At 42.8% G+C, this 22854-nt stretch overlaps 1 protein-coding gene across 2 annotated transcripts in view; it reads right to left on the bottom strand.

Moving 5' to 3' along the window:
* SYN3 (synapsin III) overlaps positions 1 to 22854 on the bottom strand; it is a 785331-nt gene that overhangs the window by 58426 nt on the left and 704051 nt on the right. The gene's annotated exons all lie outside the window — the stretch shown is intronic.

Raw genomic sequence — 22854 nt, 5'->3', positions numbered from 1 at the left:
ATAGGATAGGGAGCAAATCTAGAGAGAACAAACTTGTGAGTTACAGATAGAAGGGCTTTGAGGGTGTTGCTTTCAGGTTTACTGGGGGAGAGGGTGGCAGAAGGTGGCCTAAATAACATTCTCTGGATACCCTAGGCATTCTTTTTTTTTTTTCCTTCCCCACCCAGGGGCCAGATGGCACAATCTGGGGACTGAGGAGCTCACCCTGAGGGCCGCGACGGCTCGCCCTGAGCTGGGGGCCGAGGGCAGCCCGATTGTTTTGGCTTTTGAATGCTCTCATACAATTTTAATAGTCTCCTCTGACATCTATTTTGGTGGGTTTGGTTTTTTTCTTGTCCTTTTTTGTAATGACCTTTTCTTCTTTTCATATCTTTGATGTCCTCCCACAGTTCCTCTGGTCTTTGATTGTTGGTCTTCAATTCCTCAAACCTGCTAAGAGGATTCTTAAATTCAACTGAGATAGACTCAAGGATGTATTTTGGTTCCTTTGAACTAATTTTCATTTTCTTCAGCTTCAATTTAAACTTATCCTGGAGATGGTAAAACCAGGCTCCTCCTTGGAGACAAGGATTCTGAGGCTTCATCTGACATACTTTTGACATGTTGTAAGGAGGGACCAGTCCTTGGAGAAGGACATCATGCTTGATAGGGTGGAGGGACAGCACAGGATGGGAAGACCCTCTATGAGGTATATTGATTCAGTGACTGGGGTAATGGGGGTGGTTATGTCGGAGACAGTGAGATTGGGACAGGATAGAGCAGAGTTTAGGGCTGTTGTACATAAAGTCGCTATGAGTTGCAGGTGACTCGATGGCACATAACAACAACAACAACAACATTAGTAACTGATGGTATGTTCCACAACTGGCACCTATTCTGGTTTTGTAAGTACTTTTTAATGGGATGTGTGTGTTTGTTGGGCATTGCACAGAGTGTCAGACTTCAGATGGATTCTCATACTCATCTCCTGCTCTTCACTGATTCTCAAGTGATACTTGCTGTTTCCACCATCCATTTGTCAATTTGCCGTCTGTGATGGCTTTGTATGTTGCTTTGATGCTGGAAGTTATGCTATTAATGCATATTAAAATATCAACATGGTCACCTCTAGTGGACAGGTTTCAGCAGCATTTCCATATTTAGACAGAAGAAAAAGAATGATCTGGTAGCATACATATCTGATAGTATATAAATATCTGGTAGTATATGGGTTACCTTACAGATTAGCAGAACATTGTCCAACTCGCTTGCATTTATACATGTATCAGCAGAGATCAGTCATTGGAGGACATCATATTTGGTGAAGCTGAAGTTCAACGAGGGTAAGGGAAACCCTTGGTGGTGTGATGGGTTGGCACAGTAGCCATTATGGACTAGAACACACCAATGAGCATGAGGAGGAGGAAGAACTGGGCATGTCACTCTATTGGACATAGGATGGCCATCAGAGTTAGTCAGATCAATGACAGTTACCTATTTATCTATAAATAGGAAACACGGCAGTCCTGGAAAGCCAGCTTCTTTAAGATACATTAAAAGGACAAGCTCTTGAAATTGAACACTGAAAATCTAAACCACTTTGGCTAGTACTTTGCTTTGCTTCTGAAAATGTTGAGAATTGAAAGTATACTGTGATGCTGTTTCCATTGAAAACACACTGCGGTGCCCCTTTGAGTTTGTGGTGCCCTAGAGTGTCTCAGACTAAAATCTGGGAGCTGAAGGCCTCATGTGATTACTTTTGGAGTTTCCCCTGGGGTATCAGAAGCCTCTAGTGTAAACCAGGACGAAAAACTCAGTTTCTCCTTGTACACCTAGCTCAAGCGTCTGGTGTGGAGGATAGCTAATAGGCCAATGGGCCCATTCCTCAAACAAAGTAAAAGAATGTCCTATTTCTAAAATGGCTTAACCTCTACTTGAGATTGCTTAAATAGAATCATATTCTTACCACAAACAAAGGTGGGTTAGTTAGTGAGGGTAATAAGCTCATCATGTGGGATGGACATTAAATAGAGTTGAACATAGTATGTTGTCTTTAAATAGTAAAAATGAGAAATAAGGCACTCCTCCCACAGAGTAGTCGGGTGGGACAGATAAACGCACAGACCATCTGAGTTGAGGGAAAGCAGTGTTAGGATAGAAACCAGCCCAGGTGTGCAGCTAAGGCACCTGGCCCAGATCTGGGTGGTGCAGAGAAGCCGTGGGAAGTGAAGTTTTCCCCAGGAGGTGATGGCTTCCACTCACTCATTCTTTGTTACAACAATTGTGGAGAAGAGAATGAATCCCACTCCCAAACTCCTCTTCTAATGACAAAAGCACAAGGAGCGGTGGGCAGTGGTAGGAAGTTCTAATTCAATGCCTGCTGTCCTTGTAAAAGGGAAGGACATTTGGACACAGATGCACAGAGAGGAGAAATCCATGTAAAGATGGAGACACATAGTGAGAAGATGAGCTTGAAACCAGAGGCAGAGTTTGGAGCTACTTTGCCCAAGGAACACCTGTCTGAAGTAGGGAGCAAACCTTTCCTAGACCTTTGAAGGACAATGGTCCTATCAGCACTTTGCTTTTGCTCTTATTACAAAAGAACCATGAGAAAGCAAATTTCAGCTCCCGTAAGCCAGACAGGGTGTGGTATTTTTGTTACATCAATCACAGGAAACTAATACAGGGGATTAAGGGGTTTATGATTGCATCATAACCCCACACTTGAGGATGCAACCCATTTGGGATTAGGGTTTTCTTTGTTATGTTATTGAGGCTCTATCAGTGTAGGCTGGCTCATAAACCTGATCATTTCTGAGTAGTTTGTAGAGCAGGTTAGACAGACAAGTAAGTACAAATGGGAAAAGGTAGATGCCACAGGACGATAGCCAAGGAACAGGGAATGCCAACCTAGAGAGGCTGAGATAAGGATCTGACACAGAGCGAGCCTCTATGCAGAACAAGTGCCCTGAATTCAGACATCCGGCCTCCTGAGTTGTAAGAAAACAAATTTCTGTTTGTTAAAGTTAGCACCTGTGGTATTTCTGTAAGAAACAGAGATGAGACTGAGAGAGAGAAGAAATTCTGTCTCCGTTGTACACATGAACCCCCGAGGTGGCATAGACCATTAGAGCTCAACTAGTAACATAAATGATGAGATGGATTCACACAGTGACCTTGGCAATGGGGGTCACATATTTTGGAGATGGTGAGATTGACTCTGGATAGGCCAAGAACTCACCAACTTCTTAATGGGACAATCTTAAGATGGACAATCAATCTCCTCCAGCGTAATTAACTCTCTATGAAAACCTGCTGGAGGGTTAGCTGTGAGTTGGTTCTGACTTGACAATACATGACAACCACAACAACAGTAGTAACACAAAGGTTGGCAGTTTGAACTCACCCACTGGTGCCATAAAAGGAAGGCCTGGTGATACACTTTCACACACTCAAAAAAATTGTTGTTGTTGAATACTGTTGAGTTGGAACTGACTCATGGCTGAACTTCCAGCAGATTTTCAAAGGCAGTTTAATTGCATGGGAGGAGATTGCCTATCTTTCTCCCAAGGAGCAGCTGGTGGATTCGAGCCATATGTCTTTGGAATTGCAGCACAGTTTCTTACCAATAGGCCACCAAGACAACCTCATGGAGCCCATTTCTACTTGGTAACATAGGTTGACATGAGTTAGAGCGGAGTCCTGGGTTTAGTTTGCTTTGAGGCCTCGTTGAGGTAGGTCTGCAGAGGCTTTGGGAAGAACTGGAAACTTGAAGACAGGACATGTCTACTTAACAAGTCCTCATAGTGACAGAGACACAGACAGACAGTCCTTCCCATCTCCTAGCTGAGGCTCTGAGAAGTGAAGAACTTGCTCAAAGTGACCCACATGGTAAGCAGAGAAGTTGAAATTTTGAATTCAACCCTGGTCACTTCAGAGCCCCATGTTTTACTTATAATATTGTCTGGTCTTAAAGCAAAGGACAGAGGTAGCTGTTCAAGTTTCATGTAATTTTCCCCTTGTACTCATCCATTTATTTTTGCCTGGTTCTTTTGCAAGCTCTCCTCCTGGATGGACTTGACCTGGCAAAGTGTGATTCTCTAAACTTGGGATGGGGCAGGTGCCCAGTCTCTTCCTGGAAGGACCCAGAGAGGGCAACCTCTCTCTGCCAAATGGCACAGCCAAGACAGCCCCAGTGGGATTGTGGCCCAGTGATTCAACCCAAGGACCCCTTGGTCGGGGCAGCCTGCAGCAGGGAATGCTGGTGGGTCTCAGGGCTGACTCACAGGGCAGGCTGCCACTGCACACATCACCAGTTCCACTTCTGGCTGGAGAGGAGCGGCTGGGAGGCTTGGGTGGGGCGCTGGGCTGGGCCCATGTGACTCAGCCTATGAATAAATAAAGATGACCATGATGATGGCAATAACAAAAACAACGATGATGGACGATGACAGCTACCTTTCTATCAGAGCTCCCTTTGTGCCATATGTTATTATATATTCGAAATGCTATGTACTCATTCACTCACTCACTATAACAACTCCACTGGCAAATACTGCCCATTTTACATATGAAAGGACAGCTCAGCTAGGTTATTGTGGTAGCTAATTTTGTATGTCATCATGGCTAGGATCCTCAGTATAATGTAACGATCTTATTTATTGTCAATGCTAACCTCTATGATGTAAATGAGGCAGGATGAGAAGGATGAGAGGGGTTCTGTAAAGATATAATCAGCCTTAAGCTGATGATGGAGAAAGAAGTCTCCATAGGGATGTGGCCTGCACTGAATATATATTTGGACTCTTTCTCCCCTCTACCCCTTTTTAAAATTGTGGGTGTTTTTTTTTGTAGATGAAAAATACCGTACAAAATTATATATATATTTATATATATAATAATATGACATATCTATGTAACAACATGGCCAGGGACAGTTGAAACTATACAAGGATGTCCAGCATTTTCCCCTTCCCACATGGACTTTAGACTAAGGAAGGCAGCATGAAGAAATGGATCAAGAAACACAAAAATTGTATACAAGTGACAGTCAAGGAGTTTGGGAGCCAGGGAGTCCAGGGATCCTGTGCTCTCCATTCCTTCCTCACCAACTTTTCCCTATCCAATCTGAATGACAGCTTGGAAAGTTGAACAGCCAGACAGGAAAGAGTGTAGTACAACCCATCCCATGCCTCATGCACACTAGCAGTTCATCATTCATTCTTAACCAGGCCAAATATTTAGTACGCCAGAATTTGTCAGGGGAGAGGGCTCTCTTGAACAGGTAGATCTCACCCTAGTCCTTTGTCTTAACTAGAAGGGTGCACTTAGTAAGATTCTACATAAAGCATCTAGTGATTCCAAGATCACAAAGAGCATTCTCTCTCTCTCTTCCTTCCTCCCTCCCTCCCTCCCTCCTCCCTCCCTTCTTTCTCTCTCTCTCTCTCTCTCTCTCTCTCTCTCTCTCTCTCTCTCTCTCTCTCTCTTTCTTTCTTTCTTTCTTTCTTTCCTCCCTGCCCCAATTCACTTGCTAATTCTTATCCTGTTCCAGGCTGTTAATTGTTAATTGCCATACACATAAGGTCTAATTGTCCATTCCTTTCAGAATGTCCTTCCTTTCATCTATCCCAGCACAGTGTCCATTATTCATCCATTCTTTTTTCACTCTCTCTACTCCCTCCCCACATCCATCCTATTTTTATAACAGTGATCTTATGCAGTATTTGTCCTTTTGTGACAATTTCACTTAGCATAATGTTTTTATGTTTGGACTCTTTGGTAAAGCTAGAGAGGTGGGTTTTTTTTTGTTTGCTTGTTTTGTTTTGTTTTTTCCCCCCAATTCTGCATCTGGTTTGAGGCCTCCATATTTGCTTCTGAAATCTTCCAATCTGACCATATGACCATGGATTTGTGAGCCTCTGAAGTCTGCAATCTGCAATACTTTTTGGATTCTTCCCCCTACAGACCATTGGATTCATCAACCTCTGAAAAACAGCAGTCCCTAAAGCCAGCAGTCTATACCTCTGCCTGTCCATGACCTGGGTATGCCAGGGACTATATATAAGGAAAGAATGGTCAAGACCCTGATTTGGATTTTCAGCCTTCAGAATTTTAAGAAAATAGACTTCTATTTTTTAAAGCTTCCCCAGATTCTTCTCTACAGAAGTCTAGTCAATGTATCTGGGACTTGCCAGGCTTTGTAAGCACATGACTCATTTTATTGACATAAATATTTTTCTCTATCCTGCTCTCTGTCAGCTTTATTGGTTTTGGTTCTTTAGTGAACCCAGTCTAAAATACTTACGTAACTGGGTGCAGGACTCATGGCTTGAATCTGGAAGAATTGAAGTTCCAACTAGGGTCTATCTGACAGAATAATTCGTTTGGCAAATGCTTATTAAGCAACTTATTCAAGTTATGCCCTGTTCTGTCCAACAAGATACAATAGTATTGTATGGTAGTGGAATGTATTAAATTGTGACTCCTTCAAACTCTGCGTTAGAAGTCTAACCCCTAAATCTGTGAATGTAATCCTGTTTGAAAATAGGGTCTTTGTTGTGTTAATTAGATCACTCAAACAAGGCAGGTATCACATCTAATCACCTCTGAGTTATGGAAGGGCAGGTTAGACACAGAAATACAAGCACATACTAGGGAATCAGATCGTGTGAGGGTCATCTTCCAGCCAAGGAACCTAGCCATGCTGGGGGCCACACACAACCAATACCCTGATTTAGATTTTTAGCCTCCAGAATTGTGAGAAAATAGATTTATATTTTTTTAAAGCCACTCACTTGTGGTATTTCTGTTATAACAGTATAGGAGTCTAAGACAGATGAAAGATACCAGACAAACAAATACATAAATATATATTTGATGAAGATAACTGCTTTGGGGAAGATCTATCAGGCTAAGGGGGCAGGGATAACTTGGGGTAAGTATTGGGGTATTACTTCATGTAGGGTTTGTTGAAGTTTTCCCTAATAAGGTGGGACTTAATTCCTTAAAAGTTGTTTACTGAATCTGAACCAGTAATGTCCTCCATCATATCCCTGTCTTAAAGTCTACCCCATATCTATTCCTGTATCTTCCTTATATCTTCCTCTATCCTAAAAGAACCCTGACTTTATCTTGTATTCCCTCCCTTCACTTGGCCATGCCTTCAGGGGATTGACCAGACTTCCACTTACTAGTTATTACGACTTGAGCACATTTCTCTCTTAATGGTCCTGGGACGGACACATGAATAAATTTTGTGGGAGAATATTTTACTCTAGAAGGGCTTGAGGATGCCGAGATAAACAAATCTTTTGCTTATTAGTTGAGAACCTTTGGATTGTGAGAAAGGCATTAGTGGACTTCTCTTACTTCTAACCTCCTGGGACTTCCTTTCATGTGGTGAAATTTTCATTGGAGAAGCATTAGTCTTATAATAATGTCTCCACTCACCCACTTCTCCCCAGAGCTGAAGTGACACTCTGACTGTTACTCTGAAGTACGTGTTGATTTATGTTCCCCAAAAGACATGCTCAGAGTCCTAAACCCTGATACCCTTGAATGTGACCTTGTTGGGAAATACAGGTATCAGAGACCTCATTCTCTCTCACTGCTGTCTGGCATTGAGTTTGAACTGACTCATAGTACATCGTCTATTGGGTTTGTGAGGTGTTTAATCACCTGGAAAAAACTGTCCATCTTCCCCTATAGCTGGTTCTTTGGATTAAAATTTCTGGAGAGATGGGGACTTCAGGATAACAGTGCAACTTCCCATGGAAATAAACTCATATTGGATAAAACAAAACTCACACTCAGTGCAGTCAAGTAGGAACTAACACACAGCTGAGCTGACCCTGCTATAAGTTTTCAGAGGTGGGAAATCAAATGAGAGGAGATCAGCCATCTTTCTCTTGTGGAATAGCCCTATTTTGACTGGTGTTCTTATAAGAAGAGGAAAAGACACAAAGAACCAGAGAGAAACACAGAGAAGATGGTCAGTGGAGATAGAGGCAGAGAATGGAGGGATACCTTGATAAGCCAAGAAGTTTCAAAGGCTGCTCGCACTTACAGGAAGCTAGGAGAGAGACATAGAACAGAGTCGTTCTAAGAGCCCTGCGGAAACAATCAGCCTTGCCAGCACCTTAATTTTACCTGTATCCTCCTTGCTCACTGAAAGTGAGGAGAACTTGAAGCACTTGTTGCAGAAGATCAAGGAATGCAGCCTTCAGTATGAATTGCATCTCAATGTTAAGAAAACAAAGATTCTTAGGCAACATCATGATGGATGGAGAAAAAGATTGAAACTGTCAACAGCTTCATCTTTCTTGGATCTGCAATTAACATACTTAGTACTGATAGTCAAGAAATAAGGAGATACACTGCACTGGAAAAATCTGCAGTTAGGGACCTCTCCAAATTACTGGGGAGTAATGATGTCAGTGTGATGACTAAGGTGTGTCATGGAGGCCATAGATTACTTGCTATGCATCTGAGACCTGAATAAGGATGATAGAAAAAGAATTGACACCTTTGAGGTTGCAGAAGAGTGCTGAGCATCCCACGGAAGGCCAAGAGAACAAACAAATAGGTCTTGAAGAATATTCTCTAGAGGCAAGAACAATTAGGCTTCACTTCACATACTTGGGCATGTTGCTAGGAGGGACTATTCCTTGGAGAAGGACATGATTCTGGGAAGGATGAAGGGTCCATGAAGAAGAGAAAGCCCCTCAACCAGATGGGTTGACACAGTGACTGCTTCAATGGGCTCTTGTGTGTCAGGAAGTATGAGAATGTCACAAGATAGAACAGTGTTCTAGTCTTTTGTTCACAAGGTCACTATAAGTTGTACTCCATTCAATGGTGCCTAACACCAACCACCACCACCCTCCAGAGCACATATACATTGTTAAAAATCACTCATTTTAAGCAAGGAAAGCAGTTTAAAAGCTAAGGTGCTCCTCATGTAAGCCATGGTCTTTTCAATGGCTTCCTATGCATCTGGAAGTTGGACAATAAATAAGGATGACAGTAGAAGAATTGATGCCATTGAGTTGTGCAGTTGGTGAAGAGTACTGAACTGACAAAAGAATGAACAAATCTGTCTTGGAGGAAGTGCAACATCAGTTGGAAAAGGTAGAGGGTGAGAGGAAGGCCCTCAATAAGGTGGATTGACGCAGGCTCTAACAATGGACATGCCAGAGATGAGGAGGATCTTATAGGATAAAGAAAAGTTTTGATCCATTGTTTGCAGAATCACTATGAGTTGTAGTCAACTGGACGGCACCAATAACAACAACTAGCCATCAAGGTCATGGTTCTTTGCTGTGGCAGCCCTAGACGTGTTCCAGAGAGAAAATGAGAGGAAATGGGCCAGAGACAGTCAAGTTGACGCTTGTCTCCTAGTTGGAAACTTGTCTTTCCCCACAAAGAGAATGTAATCGGTTTTGTTCCCCAGAATTGTAAATTTACAGGTTAGGTCCCAGTGCAGAAGCCTAGGTAACCTAATGCTGCCTGTGTTTGATAGGAAAAGAAATTTAATTCAGGAGTTTGGTGTTGAGGGACCTATTTACTTGCACACCTTAAGCCACATTCTTTAATATCATTTTCACTTATACTCAGGTGATAAAATGTGAATTTTTTGAACTCCTTACTGTTCTACTCTATAAACATTTTGAACTTGGTTGAGGAAGAAGAGTGAGAATGATTAATGTCTGTAGTGAGTTGTGTTGCTAACCCAAAGTCCGTGGTTCAAATCTATCAGACAGTCTTTGAGAGAAAGATAGACCATCTCCTGCTATGATTTACGTCCTTGGAAACCCAATGGGGGACTACTATCACTTGACAGCAGTGAGTCTGAGGTGAGTCTTGGCAGTATAAGAATAAAGCTGTTAATGTTAAGTAGAGGGATTCCAGCTTAACCTTTCTCACAGATGGGAGACCTAGACATGGTGTATCACACACACAAAAAGCAAGAAATTATGAAGGGTGAGGCACTGGGAAAGAAGAAAGAGTTGATAATTGTATCCCAATTCTAGGTGAAGAGAAACCACTTCCATGAAGTTCAAGGGTACAAAATAGGTTTCTGAAAAAGAAAGTAACAAGAAGAACAGAATGGCCTAGTGGATGAGCAACACCTCAGCGAGTCCCAAAAGTCTTCTCATAAAGATAACCTGAGTTTCATCTCTTCTGACCTTAGCTTCAGTGATCATTCAAGACCATGGCATCGTCACTGGTAGCCTGTTGTTGTTGTTATGTGCCGTCGAGTCACCTGCGACTCATAGCGACCCTATGTACAACAGCCCTAAACTCCGTTCTGTCCTGTGCCAATCGCACTGTCTCTGACACTCCCATCCCAATTATCCCAGTCACTGAATCAATCCACCTCATAGAGGGCCTTCCTCTCCTGCGCTGTCCCTCCAACCTCCCAAGCATGATGTCCCTCTCTAAGGACCGGTCTCTCCTCACAACATGTCCAAAGTATGTTAGACGGAGCCTCAGAATCCTTGCCTCCAAGGAGCCATCCAGTTTAACCCTTTCCAGGACAAATCTGTTTGTTTTCCTAGCAGTCCATGGTATTCCCAATACTCTTCTCCAGCACCACAGCTCAAAGGCATCAATTCTCCTTCTATCCTCCTTGGTCATTGTCCAACTCTCTGATGCATAACAGGTGATTGCGAAGACCAGGGCCTGTATCAGATGCACCTTAGTCTCCAAACTGGTAGCCTAGGTTATAGAAATGGCTTCATAACTAGACTCCAAGAGTCCACGTGTGGCCTGCTTTAACCCATTACTCACATAGACCTCACAATGACTTTTAGAAAGGCAAATTTTTCTTTTTCTTTTCAAAGAGAAGAGTGAACTGGGGGCAGGGGAGGGGTGGGCAGGGAGAAAAATGCAACAATGAATGAAAGGAATCCAAAATCTCTGTAAGTGTTCATTAAAATTAATAAAATGAAATTCTTTAAAAAATGCAAACTCATTCATAGCATCCCCCTCTACTTAAAAGACTGCTAGGGTTTTGACTCTTACAACACACCTCACAGTCCTGGAGGTTGTCTTTGAGACCATTCCTGATGTGGCACCACCTGTTTGACCTCACCTTGAATCGACTCGCCTGAGTCTACCTTGCTCCAGCCCCACTGGCTTTCTCTCCTCCAGACCATGGGGTTCTTCTCATTTAGACCTTTGAACTTACTGCTCCCTCTGCCTGGACAGCATGGCTCTGGCTGCCCATGACTGATGACTTGTTGCCATTCAAGTCTTAGTTCAAATGTCACCTCCATGGAGGGACTTGCTCTTTCATCTAGTCTGAATATACTCCCCTCATTGTCATCAACTAATTCTATTCTCTTTCTAACACTTCTATGTTCTGAGATAAGAGTGCTCACTTAATATTTACTTTACCTTGCCATGTCCCCAGTTAGAATGTGAACTCTTAAGTTTTGCACATTTTTTTCCTACTTTCAATTTGTCTTTTGAGGTTGAAAGAAAGGGTAGATTTATCAGAAAAGGTACATCTTGTGGTTCCTAACCTATATACTATAATAGACAAAGTGCTAGTCAATAAACCTTTTATTTTAAGAACTACCTTCCGTCTGTAACTTGATTTGTGCCACTGTTAGAACCTCTACTTGGATATTATTGCTTTTTAATTTTTGACTCATGCACTTTTAACTTGTTATTTAAAAGTGTGTCTTCTAGGCTGCAACAGTTCCATGATACATCTTCAAAGATATGAACATGTATGGCTAAGCACAGTTGATAACAGTGCATCTAAATTCCAAAATCAATCTCCACAATAGTCTATGTGTTTCCTATTGCCAAAGGGGCCCTGTAGAGTAGTGAGAGAAGATCTTCACCCTGAAACCTACAGCGTCCCTTTTCAGCAGGAAGTAGCTAAGAGAATATGCCATCCCCTTTTCCTTATGAATCAGGGTGAAGTCTCTCTCAAAGAGGAGTGATAGGGAATGTCAAAGGACACACTGACAAAGGAAATTAATCAGAACTGGCTTTGACAAGCACTGTGGCAATGGGACAATTAAAACAGACTTTCAAGGGGAAAAAATAGAGGAACGACCTGGGGGTGTGTGTGTAGAGAAAATAGTGCAACAATGAATGAATGGAAATATAAAATATCTATAAATGTTCATTAAAATTAATAAAGTTTAATAAAAATTAAAAAAAAAGAAAAGCTATATCCCAAATCCCGGGATGGACCTTTCTTGAAGTAAGGAAAGAAAACCTTGCTTACTTTCAACACGTCATTGGGAAAGACCAAAGACCAATGATTAGAGAAGGATATGATGTTTGCTGGGTAAGGGAAAATGAGGGAAGCCCAAGAATAGACTTGATCATACCAATGATTGTGAAATTGTTGCAGGACTGGGCAATAGTTTGTTCTGTTCCACAAAAGGTCATTATCAGTCAGAACCAATTTAATGGCAATTCACAACAACAATATAATATCCAGCACAGAAACTGCATCAAGGATGAGAAGCTGTAGAAGCACATGAGAAGAGAGGAGTGAAGTGAAGCATAAAGTGGATGTTCTTATCATTAAAAACAACAACAATAACAAAGAAAACCCAACCCCAAATTGCTACTCATTGACATTGTCAAGTCTGAATTAACCAACAGCTTCTCCGAGTGTGTTTTCATAGACTGTGAATCTCATGGGAGAAGACTGCCCATAATTCTCCTATGGAGTTACTTGTGGATTTGTACCACATGCCTCTGAGTTGGCAACCTATTACCCACTAGGCCACTAGAGCCATTAAGTCAGCTCCAGCCTATAGGGACCTACTCAGTGCTGTGCCAGCCTCACAATTATCACTATATTTAAGTCCATTGTTGTGCCCATTGCGACAATCCATCTTGTTGAAGGTCTCTCTTTTGCTGACTCTCTACCATCCTTGCCCAGGGACTGGTCCCTCCTGATAATACACCCACAGGAAGTGGAAAGAATCTTCACTATTCTCACTTCTAAGAAACATTCTGGCTGTACTTCTTAAAAAAACCAATCCATTTTTTCTGTTGCTGTCAGTTCACCAGCAACTTAACAGCGACACCCTGATGGGAGTAAGCACGATGGAGATATACCACTCCAGGAGAGGATGAGAGAGTCAATCCAGCTCAGTTTTATTGGGACTGCACTGCACTTACATACACAGGAAGACCAGGTAGGGTGGGCTTACAGACGTGGGACACATGGATTGGTTAGGAGGAAGACCAGGTAGGGTGGGCTTACAGACGTGGGACAAATGGATTGGTTAGGAGAACCTCAGCCTGGTGCGAACCACTCCCAGCTCAACAGATGCAGCAGCCAACTTCCCAGGTGGCGAGCTTTCTCAAGCTGGTACAGCCAAACACAGGGGAGCTTTCTTTACCCTGAATTAAAGGCCATTGGGAGGCTTGCACTTCTCTGGAGCTTAGGTGATCTGTCCTGGTCAGAGACCCTTCCTTTATCCCCAACATCCCACAACATTGTTCTTCTGGAAGTCCATTTTATATTCACTCGTCTATGCTAAAATCACAATCTGAACGCATAAATTCTTTTGTTGTTGCTGTTGTTTGCTCTACACACAGACTCTTCCCACTCCTTTCCGTGAATAACTATGGGCCAGTTCAACTTGCCAATACACAACAACAACAACAACTCATAATTTAGCTCTCAGCATGAAGGTGCTTTTCTGTGGCTTTTCTCTGACCCCCTATTCTCGAGTGCAGGTTCTATTTCTTGGCATTTCTCCCTTATGCACTTGTTGCTAGAACAATTAACATTATCGTTGCTATGGGCCATCAAATTGAGTATAACCCTATGAACAATAGATCTGAATCCTGTCTTATCTTGTGTCATCCTCACAATTTCTGACACACTACAGCTCATTATGGTAGTCACTGTGTCCATCCACCTGGTTGAAGGTCTTCTCCCTTTCGCCGGCCCTCAACCCTTCCAAGCATGATGTCCCTCCCCAAGGAACAGCCTCTCCTAGCAAAATGTCTTCTCCAACACCGTAGCTCAAAGGCATCAATTTTTCTTCTGTCATCCTTATTCATTCTCTAGTTCTCAGATACATAGCAAGTGACCAGAAAGACCATGGCCTGAATCAGATGCACTTTAGTCCTCAAACGGACATCATTACTCCTCAATAATCTGGCGAGGTCCCTGACTGCAGACTTTTCCTTCTCCTGATTTCCTGACTGCTGATACCAAGGATGTTAATTGTGGATCCAAGCAAAATTAAGTCACTGCCAATTTAAATATTTTCCCCTTCATGATGTTGCCTAAGAGTTCAGTGGTAAGAATGTTTGTTTTCTTGACATTGAGATGCAATCCATATTGAAGGCTGTATTCTTTGATCTTCTGCAACAAGCGCTTCAAGTCTTCCTCATTTGCCACTGTTATAACAATTAACATAATGCATACTCCACAATTACTTGCCTCAGAGAGCTGGATAATAACTAAGGATGATAGAAGAAGAATAGATGCTTTTAAGTTGTGGTGCATGTACTGCCAAGAGAACAAAGAAGGATTCTGAAGCTCCATCCCATATGCCTTGGGCATGTTGCCAGGAGGGACCAGTCCTTGGAGAAGGACATCCTGCTTGGAAAGACAGAGGGATCATGAAGGAGAGGAAGACTTGAGATGACATGGTGCCTACGGCCTAGGGGTAAGTAGTTGTGTTGCTAATCCACAGGCATATGGTTCCAGGTTCCTCCTAACAACATACCCAAAGTACGTGAGATGGAGTTTCAAAATCCTTGCCTCCAAAGAGCAGACTGATTTCACCGTCTACAGGACAGACCTGCTTGTTTCTTGGTGGTCCATGAGAAATTAAATACTCTTCCCCAGCACCACAACTCAAAGGCATCGATTCATCTTCTGTCATCCTTAGTCATTGTCCAGCTCTCAGATGCATAGCAAGTGATTGAGAAGACTATGGTCTGTTTATGCTGTAGCTCTTATTTCTTTAGGACCTTTACTTAGTCGTGAGATTTCTGGATCAAATGGTATTTCCATTTTCAACTTTTCTGGGCAGCACCACACTGTTTCTCATAGTGGAAACATAATGTACCATTTTACAGTCCCACAAGCAGTTCTTATTCAGTGTTGCTTAGTCATTGTTTAGCTTTCCATTAATAGGAGGTTATTGGAAATATCATGGCTTAGATCACTCATTGCTATATAGTGGGATCAGATATCTGATCTTCCACTGTGTTTCTGAGGCTGTAAATGGCATTAGAAAAGGCTGCCCATTTTTTTCCTACAGAGCAACAGGTGGATTTGAACCACCAGAGAGGTATAGCTCTTGGGTTAGCAACACAATTCCCTACTGTCTCCTCTATTGCTGCTGGTAGCTTTTAAGAAGTTGCCCACATGCCTTGTGACCTGATGGAAGCTCTCCTTCTTACCCTTTCCCACCTATCTTGGATGACTCCCTGGTTTTGTCTGGCTTTGGAGGGCACAGCAGGCTCCCAGAATTCATTACATATTCATTTTTCCTTGCCCAAAGTGACCGTTGGCCAATCTCTCCTTCAGGACCTGAGACCTCCACCTTCCGGCAAGGCATCATCTCAGTTGGTGTTGAGAGCCGTTACTGACCCGTGAAAGGATTGCACCCTCGAGACATAGGCCCTGTCAGAGAGCTTGTCCCTGCCAGGCTTCTGCCCATCACTCCCTGGTCCTTCACAGTCTCACACTGAACTTGACCGTTCTGCCTCCCTGACCCTGTCAGCACTTCTTCATGAAGCTGTTCCACCCCACTCCCTTTTCTGCCCAACAGGAGAATACAGGAAGCATCAGGGCCTCCCCAGCAGGATTCCAGATTGTTTGTAATGAAAACAGACCAAGCCAAGCAAACAAAGCAGATGGTTGCCTAAGTTTATTATCTCCATTCTAGTGTGGATATTTCACTGCTCTGAGCTGCGTCTGCAGGAGAGCTGCCCACGGTCCTTCCTTCCCTTTTGTTCAGGGCATCAACCCGGCAGGAGGGACATAAGACTGATCAAAACTAGAAAAAGAAAACTTGGATCCAAGAGGCCAGAACTCCAGGTCCTGCTGGGATGGTTCCTCACTCGATGACCTTGGGTAAGTCACATGTCCCCTCAGACCTCTTGGGTTCAAAGTGAACCCTGCAGATTTAAGTTACAAACAAATCAAGGTTAAGAGTATGGATTAAAAAGCCAGACCACCGGCTTTTGATTGTGGTCCATCAAATGCCGAGTTTGGGTTATTCAACTGTCTTGTGTACCATCTCCCTGTAAAATGTACCATCTCAACTATAAAATGTACCATTGAGTTGTCTACCACTCTATGAACAATAGTCCTGAACCCTGTCCTCTCCTGAGTTGCTACTGAGCTGAGTCCAATTCATGATGGTGGCTCTGTGTGTAACTGAACTAAATGTTGACTGAGCCTCTGTCATCTTCATGACTGTCAGTATATTTGAGTTGTCCGTTGTTGAAGCTATTGTGTCCACATATCACATTGCGAGTTTCCCTTGCTTGGGGCTAGCCCTCTCTGTTATGAAACTTGATGTCTTTTCTAGCAGTTGACCCCCATCAGTGACATCTCCAAAATAAGCAAAAGAAAGGAAGTCTGGTTTGGGTGACAAGAGGAAAAGCTGGCAAGAATGGTGTCCTAGAGAGCAAAGTAAGACCATCTGTCTCTCAGCAGTCAGGACAACAATGACAAATGCCCCAAGTGAACAAGCAAAACAAGGGATTAAAGGCTCTGAGAGCCCTTATGGTGAGGAGTTGCACTGCCAACCTAAAGATGTTGTTGTTAAGTGTCGTCAAGTCGTAAGCAACCGGACTCGTCGTTGTTAAGTGCCATCGAGTTGCAGGCAACTCATAGTGACCCTATTAACGAAAGTCCTCGACCCTTGCGTGACTTCCAACCTTTCTCTGGGTTCATAGGGTTTCCAGAGGCAAGCTATTATAGAAGTGGATGCCACTCCTACTTCTAAGCTTGTTTTAACCAGGGAGCTCCACTAAACACTGTCCACTATGGGTAACCATTGTTGCATTTGACACATCACTGTCACAGTGTTCAGCTTCACAGCAACCACGAGTTACCTCTGTATGGCACGTGGACACACCAGGGCTATAAGACCTACAAGAATGTTTGAACAAAAACAATTAAGAATTGGCCTGAGGGCTGTGGATTAGAGTCACCTACCTTTGGCTTGGTAGTATCACTTTCGGTCCACTGGGCCAGCTGTTCTCTCTCTGTGTTGTTAAGCACCATCAAGTCGTGGGCAACTCATAGCGACCTTATCTATGAACAAAAATCCTCGACCCTTGCGTGACTTTCATCCTTTCTCCAGGTTCGTAGGGTTTCTGGAGGCAAGCTATTTATGGAAATGGATGCCACTCTTGTTTCCAAGTTTGTTTTAACCAGGGAGCCCCACGAAACACTGTCCACCATGGTAACCATTATCGCATTTGACACATCAGTGCTGCAGTGTTCAGCTTGACAGCAACCACAAGTTACCTAAAGATACATCACTAAAATCCACCAGCTGCTCCAGGGGAGAAAGGTGGGCAATCTCCCCTCATGCAATTTACAGCCTCTGAAATCCCTCTGGATGGTCAGTGATATCTGTCCGTTCCAACTCATCACCCACAACAACAACAACAACACAAAGGCTACGAATGATCTGTACCAGACAACTGATTTGGGGAGCTGGAGAGTGAGTGGGAGGTGAGGAAGTAGATAGACATAGTGAGTGCAAGTTCTTCTTCCAAAAAACTAGGCTTCCAAAGGGCACAGGTTCTGAGAAGAATCATGAATTAAAAGTGTATACACTTGAGTGGCATCCACTTCCTAAACAACATGCCTCTGGAAACTCTTATGAACTTTGAGAAATGACGAGAGTGAGAGAAAGGCTTCAGGTCTTTTGTTCATAGGGTCACTATGAGTCATGCTCAACTCAATGGCAAACAACAACAACAACACTTCAATATGCATGTAAAACTAACTTGTCTTGAATATGTTGAGACTTGAGCATCTTCCCATGTTAAATATAGATGCCGGTAGCCTTGAGAACCAGGCAGGGGCCTGGTCCAAGAGGATATGGATAGAACTGAGTCCAAAGGATGGCATGAAGTCCAAGAGGTTGTGTTTGGAAGTGAGAACCAAAGCTCATGTGTGCAATTCATCCTGGGCAGTGAGTTTGGGCTTTGGTTAAATGCACCTCGTGGGTTAATAGGTCATGTATTAGGCTACTTGGCAGCACAACCTTTAATCACTAGGCCACCAGAACTCCCTGCTAACTAAAAGTTTGGTAATTCGAATCCACCAGTTGCTCCAAGGAAGAACAGTGAGGCAATCTTCTCTTATTAAGATTTACAACCTTGGAAACATGATGAGGGTCACCATGAGTCACAGTTTACTTGATAGTTGTGGTTTGGGGTTTGGTTTTGTTTTATGGACCTGTGGACCTTGAATGGGCCAAATGGTCGGTACTGGGTTACTAAACTAAGGGAGCTTTGATAGTCTAGTCAATTTGGAATTTCACTGTGAACCCTAAGGCAAATGGTTCAAATCCATCAGTTGCTCCAGAGGAAAAAGATAGGCAATCTCCTCCTGTGATATTTACTGCCTCTGAAAACCTACCAGAGTGCCACCTACGAGTTGGTTCCAACTTGACAGCAATGAATGAATGAATAAGACTAAAGATTGAGAGTTCAAACCCATTCAAAAGTGCCATGGGAGAACAACCTGGTGATCTTTCTCCATAAAAGTGACAGCCACAAAAATGCTGTGGAGTTCAATTCTACTCTAACACATGAGGTTGCCATGAATAGGAATTGATTCAATGGCAACAAGTTTGTTCTTGTTACTAGGTGTGGTCATGGCAACTACAAATCACAGTGATGAGTTGTATGAACTATGAACAGCAGATCAGAAGTTTGGCCTACCTTGTGCCATTCCCAATAATCTCAGCTACGCTCGAGTCTACAGTTGCAATCATTGCTACCATCCCATGCCTGTCAATTTGCTAGACTGTTGTATTTGTATGTTGATGTGATGCTGGAAGCTAACCCACTGGTATTTCAGACATTAGCCAGGCCACCATGAAGGACAGGATACAGTGGAACATCCAAACGAAAATAGACTAAGAAGCAGGACTGAGCATCACTTCTGAGATCACAAGCCCTAAAACTCTCACCAAGAGTAACAGGCTTGGTTTTTGATTTATATTCACCTGTGCTGGGTACTGGAGCTAGAATGCTGAACCTAACGGGACAAGACTCTCACCCCTATGGAGTTTTTGTGAATAATATTCTCCTGAGTCTCACTTCTGTGTCTATCACTCAATTGGGATTTCAACATGTGGAAGGAAGATTGGGTCAAACTGAAGGCCAATGTTTCACTGGGGGAAATGGCTGGTTCACCATGTGATTGGAAGGGAGGATGGCCAACTGGATGGCAATGATCTTGAAGTCATAGGATTAGAGATTAACTCTTTTTTCTCTTTTATAATGGTTTCTTTTTTTTAAATTTCATTACCCTTATTTTAAATAAAAAATTTCAACTATGTGGTTTTTGATGAGTGTTTTATAGTGGTTTCTTTATAAAGTTTGTATACATTGTTTTTCACACCAGATCTTTCCCATTTGCTTCACCCACTCCTCTCTACAACCATCAAATTATGGGACCCTATGACTAACCACCCCGCCATCCTCATCTCTCTGCTCCCCCTCCCCCCTTGGATCCTCATACTCATTCTACAAGATTGTAAAATGGTACAACCACTATGGAAGGCAATTTGGCGTTTCCTCAAAAAGCCGAATATAGAAATCCCTTCTGTCATCACAGGAGTCTAGAGCGAGGGCTACATGGTGGAGGGGACCTGGGGGAGGGTTTGTAAAACAATGAAAGAATCCTTTCTTTTACTTTTCCATAATTTTTGACTCATGTACTTATAACTTGTTAGCCAAATTTGTGTCTTCTAGGTTGCAACACCCCCATGATACATCTTCAAGGATATGAACATGTACGGCCAAGCACAATCAATAAGAGTGCATCTAAATTCCAAAATCAATCTCCATAATAGTCTATGTGTTTTCTACTGCCAAAGGGGCCCTTTAGAGTAGTGAGAGAAGATCTTCACCCTGAAACCCACAGCGTCTCTTTTCAGCAGGAAGTAGCTAAGAGAATACGCCATCTCCTTTTCCTTATGAATCAGGGTGAAGTCTCTCTCAGGGAGGAGTGATAGGGAATGGCAAAGGACACACCGACAAAGGAGATTAATCAGAACTGACTTTGACAAGCACTGTGGCAATTGGACAATTAAAACAGACATTCGGATGGTGGGGAAGAAGAACAAACTGGGGAGGAGGGCGGAGAGAATGGTGCGGCAATGAAGGAGTGAAAGCCCAGAATCCCTGTGAATGTTCATTGAAACTAATAAAATTTAATAATAATTAAAAAAAAAAAAAGAAATCCCATATGACCCAGCTATTACACTGCTTGGAATATACCCCGAGAGAATGAGAACTGAGGCACAGAGACTTGTACATCAGTGTTCACAGCAGTGTTATTCACCATAGCAAGAACATGGAAACAGCGGAAATGTCCAACAACAGAGGAATGGACTGAGAAATTATGGTACATTCACATGACGGAATACTATGCAGCATGCAGGAGCAATGATTTTTGCAAATTATTACGTAACTTGGGAGGGACTGGAGAGCATTATCCTGAATGAACTAACTCAGTCCACAAGGACAGATATTGTACAGAGATTAACTCTTAATGTAGACGGGGCTCAGGGGGCATACGATGTCCTGAAGTCATACATCCAGGAAATGCGAAGACTGTCCAAGTCCTAGTCTTACTCTCTTTACTTCACCACACTCTCTAGCTTATGGAGCACCAGGGAAACGTGGATTTCCAAACCCCTGTGGACAGAGGTTCTCAGGCCCTATCCCTTTCTTAGGGGATCTCAGCTTGGGCCAGGGCTTCGACCACTTTGTCCCCAAATGGGGATGGAATGGGGGTTAGCTTGCTGTTGAAGATGCTCTCCAGTTCCACAGATCCACAGTGACAGCTGAACAAAGCCTTCTAGAAGAAAGGTCTTACAGGAAGGGCAAAGCTGAGTGGCTGGGGCTTGCTCTGGGGCTATGAGTCAACACCATAGCCACCCTCTGCTTCCCGGCAAGGATGCTCACCTCCCAGGTCCTGGATGACTCCAACTGGGATCTCTGGGCTTTTGTTTCTGTTTCATTCATTCTTGAAATATTCTCTTTGTCCTCTTTGCCTAAAATCTTCTCCGTCATCAAAGCTCTCTCAGAACTCACTATCTCTTCTGGGAAGTCTTTCTAGTCCAGGACTGCTCCTCCCTCCTCTGAACTCCCACAAACCTCTGCATTGCTTGAAGTGCTTGCTGTTCATCTGGTCCTGAGCATGTGTGCATTCATTTGCTCCACAAATATGGAGAACACTAGGACCCAGCAATAAGCAAGACACATGTTGTGAGCAGCTGTTGAGTCAGCTAGGATTCATAGCGGCCCATGAGTAACAGGGCAAAATGTTGCCCAGTGCTGCACCATCAACATCGGTATGTTGCTGTTGAAGCTATTGTGTCAACCCATATCATTGAGGGTTTCCATTGACTTTGCTGGCTATCAAAGTTACCATACATGATCTTCTTAAAGTGATAAGGTCCCCTGATGATGCTTTGAAAGAAAGTGAACAGAAATCTCAGACAATATGCTGTGGTTCAGAGGATTTTCATGGGCTAATTTTGGGAAGTAGCTCACCAGGCCTTTCCTTCTTGTCTGTCTTGTCTGCAAGTTCTGCTGAAACCTGTCTAGCCTGAGTGGCCCTGCTGGTACTTGAAATATTGGTAATAGCAACACACAAGCCAACATAATATGACAGATTAGCAGATGATGGTGGAAACACAGAAGCATGTCCTAGTGGTGGTAAATAGAGATTAAATAAGCAGATAGATGATGGATAAACAGATGGAATAAATGGCTAGTCTGTAAGGGGGACACTATAGTACTTAAGGTATCTAGAGGCTAGACCGTGGCTTGCATTTCTGGGGGCCTTTTGACGTGGATCAATGACTACAGAAGATCAAAGGCTACAGCTTTCAATATGGATTACATCTCAACATCAAGAAAACAAAAATCATTTAACCAATAGGCAACATCATGATAGATGGGGAAAAGACTGAAGTTGTCAACTATTTAATTTTCCTTGGCTCCACAATCAACACTATGGTTAACAACCATCAAGAAATAATAATAATAATGATAATAATAATAATAATAAATTGGGAAACTCTTTAAAGGACCTCTCCAAAGTGCTCAAGATCAAGGATGTCAGTATAAAGACTATATGTGCCTGATCTAAGCATTGCTATTTTTACATACTTTCTAGGCACCTGAAAGTTAGACAATGAATAGAGAAGACTGAATAAGAATCCATGCCTTTGAAAAAGCTGAACCAGGATTCACATCTCACACCACACACAACAATCATCTCAAGATGGATCAGAGACCTAGGGGTAAAGCCCCAAACACTAAAGATCACAAGAGACAAAGTGGGACCCCACTAAGAAAGTCTAACCTATGGTATTAACAGAGTGGCAAATATCGCCAGAAACGCACAACCAGCAGAGGACAAAATCAACAAACGGAGCCTTCTAAAAATGAAGTCCCTGTGTGCTTCAAAAACTTTTTCTACTGTGGATCCGTTAAAATGAATGCCTTGACAACTTCAAATTTTCCTCTGTTCATCATCATGCTGCTTATTGGTGAATTTGTGAGGAATTTTATTTTCATGATATTGATGTGTACTTCATAATGAAGGCTGTAGTAGGTATTTATTTTTTCTTTCCTAACTTGATCATTCTAATG

Source organism: Elephantulus edwardii, unplaced genomic scaffold (assembly GCF_000299155.1).
Source record: "Elephantulus edwardii isolate Elephantulus edwardi_28Jun2011 unplaced genomic scaffold, EleEdw1.0 scaffold00211, whole genome shotgun sequence".
Taxonomy (NCBI): Eukaryota; Metazoa; Chordata; class Mammalia; order Macroscelidea; family Macroscelididae; genus Elephantulus; species Elephantulus edwardii.
The sequence above is the reverse complement of the archived record's forward strand: the minus strand, read 5'-3'. Positions and strand labels throughout refer to the sequence as shown.